This window comes from Tauraco erythrolophus, chromosome 7 (genome assembly GCF_009769465.1).
Source record: "Tauraco erythrolophus isolate bTauEry1 chromosome 7, bTauEry1.pri, whole genome shotgun sequence".
NCBI lineage: Eukaryota > Metazoa > Chordata > Aves > Musophagiformes > Musophagidae > Tauraco > Tauraco erythrolophus.
In genome coordinates this window covers 12,337,773-12,350,833 of record NC_141471.1, presented here as the reverse complement: position 1 = coordinate 12,350,833, position 13,061 = coordinate 12,337,773, and positions in this window count along the sequence as shown.

The following is a 13,061-nucleotide window of genomic DNA, read 5'->3' as shown; positions in this document are numbered from 1 at the left end:
CTTTGCTATGCCTTAAAGCAGTTTTGTCCTGCTCCCAGTCTGCATCAGGGACTATAAGTGAGTTTATAGCCATGGAGTCCCCGGTGCCAGCGTGTGCCCTGTCTCTTATAGCCCCTTGCCTGCACTCTTATATGTCCTGCCCTGTATTTCCACCTCTCAAGACCTCTGCTGTTGCACCAAGTCTGTACTTCTCTTGACAACATCATTGCACTAGAGTCATAAAATCCCATTCTGCACAGGATAATTGCTTATTTCTGTTATCTACATAAAACTATGCCTGTACAACACAGAGATAAACATAAGTAAAACAAATTAGCCATAGGCACCTGGTCAATTAGAGGAATTGCTGTCACAGCTAAACCAGGGGAAACAAATTTGCAGGCAGGTCAGGAGAAGTTCAAACAGAGCAAACCTGACAAGCCTCTGTCTTGAGTCCTTGCAAACTCAATACAGAGCCTACAGCCTGTTACTAGCAATAGCAGTACCTGTTACAGGGTTTGGAGCAGTGTTACAGCCACTGGTGATGGTGTTAAATGCATGTTTGGGGTAGATCAGCCTCTGAATTCCTTCAACTGGCAGCAGAATGAGCTGCAAAGGTATTAACTTTCTGCTCTGCTACAAATAGCTGCCGCAAGTCATTGTGGGAAGCGTATAAACTCCAAAGACTGTCTTAACCTTTATACTTGGAAGTAAACAAAACACATAAAATGTGGATTATTCCTGTAGAAGTATAATCTGACCTGACTCACCTCGCTGCTTGCCTTCCTCCCAAAGTAATTATCTTAGTCCTAAGAAATCAGGTATTCCTAAGAATTTACAAATAGTGGGATTTATTTCATCCAGTTAGAAATCTCTGCATCTACATTTCAGCTAGTCACCGTAGGCTGTCTTTCTATTCTGCAGAAGGAACAAGCACTTTCGGTGTTCTCCATTTGATCACTAGATTCTTTGGAAATGACAAAGGCAAATAGGAGAACCTGGTTTTCTGTACTGACTACGAAGGGAGGTAACTATCTAGATGTAGACTGCAGATGTCTAATTTTGAGTGAAGTAAATAATTCCCAAATTATCCACTTAAAATGTATTCCACAATTTCGCTTTTAAATTCATGCTTGGCAACTCTACATTGCTCTCAGCTTTGTACTGCAAAATAAAAGAAAAAAAAAATGTATAAAATTAGTAAAAAAACTTGTGTAAAATTAGTAGAGGGCAAAAGACAATTTCAACAGTCACAGTTCTCCATTGCTGTCCTGTTTAGTCAAAGAAAACTTACTGTGTATATTTCGGTCCTTCCCTCTATGGCAGAGGGGGATGTATTACCAAAGGGGTGTGTGGGTTAAATGTACAACATCAACCTAAGCAAAAAAGTAGTCAAATATAGAAACACTGTTTCTCAAAGGGAATAATGGAATAGGATAAATAATTAAACCCTGTATTTCTGAGTTCTGGAGGACTAAGCATCCTCTAATAAAAGATACACGGAGGCAAAAAGATTTAGCACAATTATATACATTGCCAACATCCCAAGAAAAATAATCAAAGCAAAGGATTGCTGGAAAGCCTAGAGGGTTCACAGTTGCAACTCAGCAAGCCCAGCAGCTGGCTAAATCCAGACCTTACATATCAGTGAAAGAAGGCCAGTAGGACAATGTGTACTGGCTGTGACAACCCTTTGTGAGAAACTTACGGCAAAGCCTCACTTTCCATGGATTTATAAAGCTCAGGCCAGAAAAGATCATCTAGTCTGATATCCTATATATCACCGGACATTAAATTTCTTCCAGTTAACTCTGAGTTGAGCTCAATAACTTAGGTCAGCCAAATGCATTTGAGTCTTCAGAATGTTAAGTGATATTGTGCCAAAGAAAGATAGTAGCGTGCTGATACTTAGAATTACTTAATAATGAAGTGTAAATTAAACAGCATTGCAGATGATTGTAACTGATTTTGCAGATCCCTGAACTCTGAAGAGTCTCGTTTTTATGGTGCAGACACAAGTTCATCTCTATAGTTTTATTTCGAGGTTTAAATAGCTCAGTTTCACCGTGCAATTACCCGTGTGTTCTAGCAGTGCATCTCCCCACACCATCAAAATCAGCAAGTCTGCTCTGGGGTCCTTGGGGTAGATTTGCCTTGGATGTCTGCTCCTGCACAGGAACTCCTGTGTAGAACATAGACATTTCACAGAAGCTTCTTTTCATGCTTTTTTTTTTTTTTCGTCTTTCTCTTATGACAAGGTGATTTGGTGCCTTTCTATCCGCCCAAAGCAGGAACAAATGGAAGGCTGTGTTGATTTGTGACTCTCTCCTTTGTGTTCTTGTGGTGCTTCACGTTTTGATCCAATCAGGAATGAGATGCTAATTTTACAACCTTCAAGTCATTTATTCTTACTCAGTCTACAAACCATTCCTGGGTTTTATTTGATTGGGCAAATTTTCATCCAAACTCTAGCTATTAAGGGAGCTGTTATGGTCTTCTACAACTACCTGAAAGGAGGTTGTAGTGAGATGGGTGTGGGTCTCTTCTCCCAAGTAAAAACCGATAGGACAAGAGGAAATGGCCTCAAGTTGCACCAGGAGAGGTTTAGACTGGATATTAGGAAAGAATCATCAAGCATTGGAACAGGATGCCCAGGGAAGTGGTTGAGTCACCATCCCTGGAGGTATTTAAAAGGCAAGTAGATGTGGTGCTGAGGGACAAGGTTTAGTGGTGGACTTGGCAGAGTTAGATTAACGGTTGGACTTGATGATCTTCAAGATCTCTTCCAAACTAAACAATTCTATGATTCTGTGATTCTCCAGATGAAAAACAGACTGTACAACATCTGCAGTGTGTAACTACCAATATAAACTCCTTATCGTGTCATGGTGTTCTCTTAGGATGGTATGTAAGTATAGGATTAGGTGGTGCAAGAACTAATCTTTGTGGGATGCTGAATGTAGAAGCTATTTGCAAGGAGAAACATGGTGGAGTGTGATTCTTCATAATGTAGTGGAAAGGTGGTGTAGAAAGCTGGTGTCCTTACACTCAGTGCCAATGTAAATGGGACAGGACATGAGGACCAAACACACTGGAGCTTGTGGGCACAAGTATCATTCACCTAGGCCTATCACCTCGACTTTTACTTTTCTTGGAAAAATGATGGATGGGACCCTGTCCACCTAATTTGTGGATCTGACTTATGCTCAACTTTCACCAGTTTAATGAAGCAGCTAAATAAGTGCCCAAAGTCCCCATATGTGCAACACAGATAATGAGGTGCCTCTGGAGGCCTCCAAAAAGAGTTCTTTTCTACCAATTTTAGGTAGCTTAACACAGGCAGACAGGGTGTACTCCTTAGATCCTTCAGAAGGTAATCACAATGATCTGCTTCTCTCCGTTGGTTATATTAGGAACTCACTTTACGTCAGCAGCTCCATTAGGTGCCTAAAATGTAACGAAGCCTGGATGTTTGTTAGGTGGATAGGCTCCTATAATCAGTATGTTCTTACCACATGCTAATTACCTCATGTCATCTAACTCCAGATAAGAGCATACTTTTAATGAACCTACACTTGCTCCACTGGTGCTTCTTTCCTGAACCTTTTTTTTTCCTGAACATGGACTATGTTTTGGTAGTCAAAGTCAAATCAGCAAATTGTCCTGGATCCATTACATCAGAGTACTGACAGGCTTCGTAGCTTTGTATCTTTCTTTTTTGAACCACATAGTTACGCTGGGATTGCACAACTTCTTTGATGCAAAAGGGAGCAATGGTTCCTTTTAAATTTGACTCAGTATTGTTCACATAACCCAGCAGAGAAATGCTAATTAGTAGGTAAATCAGATGCCTCTATCTGCGTTTGTCCTTGGAGAGATGGCAGATATAATTTTCTAGCAACCTTGTTAGCCTCTTCTCATTCAGTGGGCTGGATTAGAAACCATTACAATATCCCAATGGGTGTATCACGTAACAGAGGATCTATTGTGAGTAAAACTCAGTTTAACAGCCAACCAGTGCAGACAGTGATGCTTTACCCTCTGTAATATAACCGTGTAGCTACCCTGTGCTGTAGCGTAACAGAGGATGAGGAGACACTGGAGACCATCCACAGGTTTCTCGTTTTCTCACAGCATCCTGACAGCTAAACAACGTAATCTGCTTTGTGGTATATCGCCTTACTGTGAGAAACATACTTTGGTATATTGCAATAAAAAAGAAACATTTGAATGTTCTATGTCTCCATTGCACAGACTTGTCGAGATTCAGGTGGCCGTGTAGATGATGCTATTGCAGTGGGTGAGTTAATAGAGGAGGCAGCTTACACCTTTGTTTTCCAATCCAGCCCTGCAGCTGAGCGCATTCAAAGGCTGGAAATAGCATCTTCAGACTCTATGTACAGAGTTGCTCCTATAATACCATGAGGGTGGTTTAGCCTGACATGTTTTACTTCACACTTGCAGTTGTCTTGGTGCATGCCCCAGTTGGTTATGACAGCTTAGTTTATTTGCAACAGCTCTCTGAACAGCATTTACTGGATCGTATGCAGGCATCTGCGTATAGCTACAGGAATAACCGTCTTCTAAAAGGAGACCCAGTTTTAGTAAGAAAAATACTCCCAAACCATGTCACTGTCACAGCTTTATGTGGTAACAGGACAGGCAAGTACTCTGCCTTGTCACTGCGCTAGAGAGTTTTTCCATTTCTGGAAAATGAGAAATTGCTCTGGGAATTTGAATCCCAATGGTCTGGTGGCAAAGCAATGTTTTTTAGGTCCAGAAGCTGCAAAAAGAATATGGAAAGGATAGTAAAAGTAGAGGAAAACCAAGTGATTTGTAATGGCAGGCTGAGAGTTTGTGATGGTGGTGGGGAAGGGATAGGCAGAACATCAGAAACAGGATTTTGTTTTGAAATGCAGAGGTGGTCTGACTAAAGCACAGGGAAGAGATTCGTTTAAAAGGAAGTTACCATGCTGATGAGGAGATAGATGCTCATCAAGGACCTTCTGAGTGACCTTAGGCAAATCTCTTTTTCTCAGTTCCTCATTTGTGAAATGAATATAATAATACTTCTCTACGTTACAGGAGAGCTTATGTGAAAGATGCATCCTATGAGCAGGCTAGGTGCTTAGCTATATAAGTACCTAAAAGCAAGGAAGAAATCTCCTAAGTAGACATTTGATCCTACTGCTTTCTTAAGGTCAGAATCTCTTAAGAATCATAAGTCTAGTATTTTGCCCACTGATGTAGATGGTGTTAACTCACAAGATGCTGATGCAAGATCAAGCCTAAACCTCCAGCAATTGATAGCTAAATGCTTGCCTGAAGCAAGATCAGTTGGAACTGAATCATTTCAATACATTTTATACACTTGCAAGTGAGTCTTTAGTAAGGAATAGGTTTTCCTCCACTAAAAAAATAGAAGTATGGTTTATTAATATATCCATGTAAATTCCTTATAACTTGCTAGAAGGAGTATTTTAAAGTGTTTTTGAAAAATAAAGTTTTAGGATTACATTTAGAAGATACATAACTCATCTGTCGTATGGCTTACACTCCTGAATCATTAGGTGCTCATAAAATGCAGTTCTTTCTTTGGCTACTTTTCTTTACAATTTCTGCCTATCTAACCTCATAGTAGAAAACCTAGGTGTATTTCATAAGACAAAAAAAGAGAAGTACTGCCTTCAAGCTATGACAGGTTAGTCTAAGACTCATTGTCATGGTATCTTTTCAGCCAAGAATGTGTCAGGATTCAAAAATCATTTGTTTTTTAGACACATAATACAAATATCCAGCAATATTAGGATTTTAGAAGATTTTAGAAGTAATGCAAATCCCTGTGCTTCAAGGCAGAATCGAATCTGTAATTAATCAAGGTTAGAAAGAAATCTTTAGGAAAAACTGCTCTATTGTAGGATTTCTACAGCAAGTTTTTAGCTTGTTACTCTCAAGTATTTGATGTTGAAATAAGCTCAGACGAGAAAGACGAGTGATCAGCTTCCATGTGGGATTTGCTGTTTCTGTTCCTCATTATGTATTTATCACACAGGCATGTGTAAGTCCCTCACACAGTATTTCTGCGTTGTTCCCCGTTTTCTGGTGTCACTGTCTATACAAACTCTGGTTGAACAGGATATTCTCTGTGCTATCAGGAATTAGGCAGCAATTAGGTCCCCCCGAAGTCTTCTCTTTTCAAGGCTGAACAATCCCAGCTCCCGCAACCTGTCCTCGTAGCAGACAATTTCTTCGCAATTTCTTTGCATTGTGATTCCAGTAACCCATGCAAATGACTTCCACATATTTAAAATCCTGCAGTCATTCTGCACATGAAGTAACGTTCCCCCATATGTGAGTGCCTGCCCTCTGTGCTGCCAGCTGAGCAGGTTGAAAGGAAGGACTGTTACTCCTAGGTCCCAAATCACAGGTCAAGAACAGGCAATGTGCAGCATGCAACCCTAAGCATTTCACAACTGCCACTTTTTGTCTCCTTTCCCCACACTGCAGTCTGACAGCCAGAGCTCTTTTGAAGTATTTTCACCTAAATTATTTCCCATGTAGTGGTTTCTCAACGCCAGAGTTTTTTTGTTAAAAAGAAGGTTTATACAACATTGATCTGGTGGTGAGAGCTTCAGCCAGAGTACTGGAGATGTGCTTTTAGCTACTTGCTTTGCCTGATTTAGATCAGGGGCATGACCCTCGTTCTCCCACGTTTTAGGTAAGTGACCAAATCACTGAGCTATCAAGGCAATCACTTCTCCCCTCTGGCCCTATTAGTATCTCATTAGTGAACCAAACAGAGCAGCACGCTGAACCAGGGTCTCCCACTCCCTGGTGTGTGCCGGGCTGTCTGATACTCAGTGATCAGGATCTCTGGCTTCTGTAAAACATCTCCAGGAGATCTTGACTTCATCTCACTGGGAAAGAGGAGGAGTTCTGAAATCCCAGAAAGTATGATGGGCTAAAAAAACTCTTTCTCACTTGACTCCAACCTTGAGTTTCTCATAGGCTTGCATCCATATATCAAAGTCTGTGTAAATATGACTAATGGATATTCTTTATCTCTGTCATCTTGTGTGATGATTTTTGCAGAGCTGGAACTAATGCTGTTTCATCAATTTAAACTCACGGATGAGGATGCAAAGAGATGGGTGCTATGGGATCTGTACCCACTACTGAGGCAATCCAGTAACATGGCAGTCCCATATCAGGACAATTACCCGGGTCCACACAGCCACAGAGAAAGTTTCCAAATTCAAATTTGCAAGTAAAAGACTTAACATCCAACAAAACTGTTGCCTACTTTGGCTTCCCAGTTGGGGCAGAAGAGAATGGCATGAGGTGAATGACAAGGGTACAGTTGGACATGTGCTGAGCAGTGGGAAACATGCATGCTTGTGTGCTCAGATGTCCTCTCTCCACCAAAAGAAGAGGGAAGAGGAAATAGAGAAGCATTTTTTTTAACCCTCTGTGAGTTAAGTATACATATTAACATTATGGAATTGCTGAAGCAAGTTGTAAATGATGTATGAAATGGAAAATCCTTGCCTGCTGCGCAGAGTATACGGCCGGGCCATGCATTCACTGCTGTACTGTGCTATTTGCTGTGCTAATCAATTCAGACAGAGCCACAAAACCCCACCAAGCTCAGAAGTTTTGGATAAAAGAAACTAAAAAGGCAGAACACAAGTATTCTATTTTGTGGGATGATTTAGTGGTTTAAGCATCTGATCTGAAACACCTAGACTCCATGAAACCACAGGCTTAAATCTCAGCTGGGTTCATTTCATCCTTTTATCTCTCAGAAAGAGATAAATTGAGTGCTCTGTAGTTTTACTCTGAAGGGTTCCCACAGATGAAATCTTTTCGAAACAAACAACCTCAAATTCTTCATATTTTGGAATATTTTATTCCCAAATTTTTGAAAAACGCTGTCTTAATCTTGATGGCAAAAGGTACATCTTGTTTATCTCCTGAGTGCAATAAAGAGTCAGGGGAGTTTATGCTCATATTGCCCATGGTGAATACCTCTCTGGCAGTTAACATGGTTAGAATGTCCCAGGTTACATATCACTATATTTTATGAGACCTCAGTGGGCATCAAGGACTGACAACCACTTGAGTGGCACTGAACAGCCTGGATGTTTCCAATGAACCCAACTGGGCCTTTCCAGAAAACAGGAGCAGTACTGAGTCAGTACATGCATTAGAACTTAGTACTAAGATACTGAGAAAATTTCATTAAAGATGAAAAAATAAAGACAACTGTGCATGAAAAATTCTGCCACCACTTTTGAAGTTTGAGAAAAATGTTTTTATCACAAATTGAAATTCTGCAAGATCGAGCATCTCTAGGCACACCATCCCAGAAAAACTAAGACACAGTGAGGTTCAACACTACAGAGAACTGTGTTACTTAATCTCTTCCTCAGTTAAGTGCAATTCAGATGGGTGAATAAGTAGAATTTTACACTTAAGTTGTCATAACCACGTCCTGTACTTCCCTCCTCCTTGCTCCTCCTTCACCCTGCTGTCCCCTCACCACTTCCTTTGTATTGAAACTCCTTGCTTTTCATGGTGGTCTCATGCTCATGTGCTTGCATGGGAGCTGCTTGGACGGGAGAGGCAAACTTGTGCTTGTAGATTTCTATCTCTCTTTGGAAGCACAGAAGAACGCAGGTTGGAAGGGACCTCAGCAGCCCAACACCTGCTCAAAGCAGGGTTTCCTTCACAGGATGTGTCCTTTCGAGGATGAAAACCTCCAGGGACGGAGATCCACAAGCTCTCAACAAGCTGAGGTTCCCGTGCTTCCACTCTCGCTACAAGGAATTTTCTCCTTACAGCCCGACAAAATTTCCCCTGCTGTAATTATTTTTTCCTATTATTAATATATTCTCTATTATAATTTCCCCTATTGACAGAAAGGGCTGGTTTGTGTCTTTTTTGTGAACTTGTTCACCCGACAGTTTCCCTCCCTGCTAAAAGGTGTGACTCTCAGAGCTGTCACCCATCTCTGCAGCAACTGGGGACTCTTGTGAACAATCAGAGATCAATCTGTCAGCTCTGGGTTCGCCAGGATGCAGGAGGACGGTGTCAGCGCAGTGCAAGTCAAATGTAGAGCACCGTTGCTCTATTTATTACATAGATATTTCCCTTTCCTCAGTTTCCAGTCAACACAAGCAGCTGGGTTTTTTTGTGGTTTTGTTTCTGTTTCTTTTTGTTTTAAAAGTCATTCACTGTCTGAAAACAGTTTTCTCCTCTATTCATGCTGATGGTGGTTCTTTGAAAGTGGCATCAGTTGCTCTGTTATTTCATGTTAAGCCTAGGTCAGATCTGAGTGTGAACTCTTAACTCAGGTACCACTCAAATTACCAAACACTCAGCACAAGACTCAACGCTCCATTGCTGCGCACCCCTTGGTGGGAGGAAATCATCTCAGTCAGTTCAGCACTGGTTGAAGCCCAGATGAGTTACCAGCAGCCCCCCAAAAGCAGGTCAAGAGGAGAGCCCAGTCTGGAGTGCTGACCCCAAGAGAGCCATTCCCTTCATTGGTTTTACCCTGACCAGGGTCAGCATTGCTCCTCATCTGGGACAGGATCTTGCCATCTGCAAGGCCATCATGCCATCAACTACCTCCAGCCATAGCTCCATGCCTGACCAGATCCATGCCTGACCCATCTCAAAGTTCTCTGCGCTCGTGTTCATGACACATACATTCCAGTTTCACCATTTTCGCTGTTACGTTTTGAATCCTTTGCTAAATGGCTACCAAGGATGCTAACAACAAATGAAACTATATAGGCTAAGACCTGGTAGCACAGCAGCTGAGGCCTTCGTGCAGAAGAGAAAAGCTACCTGCAGCGAGGATGAAATGAAAAGTACATCCTTGCGTTTAGCACTTCAGAAGATTTCCTTGGGTAGAACAGCTTTTGTCTCGGCCAGAAGCAGTGTCATCCCCTAGGAAACAGTCATCCTCTTGGAAATAAAGACATATTTAGATTACCGAGACTTCCAATGGAAAAAAAAAAAAAGGCAAAATCACAATACAAAGCATTAAGGTTAGAATGTGATGTCTGCTTTGAAAAAAAAAAAAAAGGATCAAATACTTACCAGGGCTGAGAGTGTTCTGCCTGAAAGAAATTCCTTTATGAGAGACATAAAAGTAATAAAAATAGCCAGTACTCACAAGAAATGGTGAAAAATTAGTCTCTTTCTGGGAGAAGATCTAGCTGTACATTAGGTTAAAAAAAAAGCCACAAAACTAGAGCAATCAAAGAGTGTGTATTTTCTTGGCAGTTGTGCTCACTTGTGGATGGTGTTAAAGCACTTTAGTTTTCATTGTAGAAAATAAAGTCAGAGAAAACAGAAGTGGAAGGGACCTCAAAAGGTCATCTAGTCCGTCTTGTTGCCCAAAGGCACAGCCAGCTATGCCAACACCATCTGGACAGATGCTTTACTTCTTAAATGGTGTTTCACACATTCATAAAGTCTAGTTCGAAATTAAATCACCTTAAACACCAGCAGTATTAGAAATAACATGTAGCTACACTGTCCTAGGAGCACTTGAGAGAAGAAACTCGTTTCAGGTTTGTTTCTCCTCTAATTTCCTGCATTGCCATCTGAAAATAGATGCTAATTCACTGTGAGTAGGCAGGAGAGTGATCGGCAGGGATGGGGATGAGCATGTTGCCCCTGGCAGCAGTGGCAGCGAGAGCATCCGAGGGGTCTCCCCCAGGAGAGCCTCCAAAGACAGCGTGTTGATGGTCATGCAGCCACAGTTCCTAAATTCAGCACCATGGACCCAAGTTGTGAACCCACCAGGAATTCCATCTGAGAACAAGAAGTGACTGTGGGAGTGTATTGCTAGCTCAGAACTGAAGCAGAAATGAAGCTGCTGGGACATTTGGGGAGGAGACTTTCCATTTGTCAAAAGGTCAAGCAAATGCACCGTCATAGTTGTTCACTCTGGGATAGGTAACATTTGAGTCTAGTTGCTGCTGACTTTAATTGAATTTTGCATCTTATGTAAATATGTACTTTATTTGTCCTTGTCCTTTAAATATTACACTGTCTGTTGGTCTTCACAAGGTTTGTGGAATAATATGTTGAAATCAGGTGTGAGCAAAGAAGGCGTTTTGTAGAATGAAAACAATTAGGTATGCAAATGGAAGAAAAGTGATAAAACTGTCCTTTTCAGCCAAGTCACTTTTCCTAAGTGAAATTAGTTAATTTTGGTAACAATTCTATTTTCTATTTGGAAGTTATCCAGTTGGTTATTTAATTTATCTGATCAGGCCTGAGCTGTGAGAGGATCTCACACACACTTTTTGCAACTAATTCAAACTCTTTAAAGTTTGAAGACAGAAAACCTTCCTTGACTGCTTATTTTACAACCATTTAAAATTAGTACTGACTGTCTAAAACCATAGAAAATATTCAGGTGGACACCTGAAGAAGTATCTTAAAACAGTTTCTTGAAGTATGACATTTAGGCACTATATAATGAGATTTCAATATAAACTGGTGTGAATGTGTAACTGTATCTCGTGTCTTGCACATATGAGCTATCACGCACTTACACAGAGTGCTGCATGCATGGTTGAGAATAGGACTGTAGTAAAGTGTGATTCATTGCACTATCCTGGAGTGTGGTCTTCCTGTTTCAGCAGATGATTTCCAAGTAAATTCATGGATTTTGTCACTTGAAGGTCGGCGCTCTTCAGAGCATCTCGCCTTGGCTGTGAACGCTGTGAGCTGTACGAGGACCGAGCAAGTGTGTAATGGTGATTTTCAGCTGGTCACAAATCATTCAGCCATGCACTGGTTTTCACCAAATTTTCATTTCTTCAGTGAGGACTTCTTTTCCAGACCAAATTTCAGCCTTCAAGGATATTCTCTATTCAGGCATCGTAAACTTCTATGACAAAGGAAATATTTTTACCATGTGTTTGGGCAGAAGGTCACAGCCACAGTGGATAAAATTTCTCCTCATGCTGCTATAAGCCCAAGATTTTATTCAGACCTCCTTTCAGCTCCAATTCATGTGTCTGTGTCTTAATGTCTGCTCTAATGAGAAAGTGGCCCCCAAGACGGTGTTTCCCATCTGTAACAAAGACGAAACTCTATCTTTGAGACACATTTGTTGCTGCTATTGTTTTTTGCTAGGACATAACCCAAGTCCTTTTAAGTCATTGTGAAGACTTCAGTTCCTCCCTGGAGATCAGAATCCTCCACGAGTAAAAATGCCTTAGGATAATTTTATTATATTTCATTTCGATGAGGCTCATCCTTTCTAGAGTTATCATCTTTGGGACTATCTCCACACATCTTCCTCCTTTATTTTCAAGACCTTTAACCTGCCTGAATCACGATCTTTCTAATATTTCCTTTCAGCAGAAAACCTCATTCTAAATATGTTTCTCTATCAATATCAACTTTTCAAAGGCAAATTTGAATGCTGATTTGCACGGCCAAATCATCATGGTGCTTTTTGTGGCACCACAATGCTATGACTCACACTATTGAAACTAGTCCTTAGTAAAGAAAGTATAAGGAGAGAGTTTCCAATACAGATTTCAGAGGTGGGAAGTTTGGAGTTGCCTCAAGAGATCGTCACTCCACATTATTGCTGTCAAGATGAGTTAACTGAAGCATGATGTATCCAGAAATGACTTTTTCTGTTAATAGATATAGGGGAAAATAGTGCCATATCATCAGTGGAAGATTTATTGCACTGCTGTTTAAGATATATGTAAAGACTAGAGTAGATTCAAGATGGGATGCTCATACACAGTTCATAGCTCTCAGAGCTACCCAGGCTCAGTTATTTAACCCACTGTACTGTGATTACAGTTTTGTCATTACTGGGTATTAATGAATGATTTTAGCATTTAGTCCATGGACTTTTTCAATACCTTTCATGTTTGCTAGTGAGGAGAGAATCCCCAGAGATTAGGAGACTCATTTCTTTCGGTTGAAAGCTTATCAATGCCTTTTGTATCTACTGAGCTGCTCAGAAAAACACGTCAAGACTATTTCTACAGTGCAATTTCTAATTGAGTTAGAAAACTGACAGACTAGCA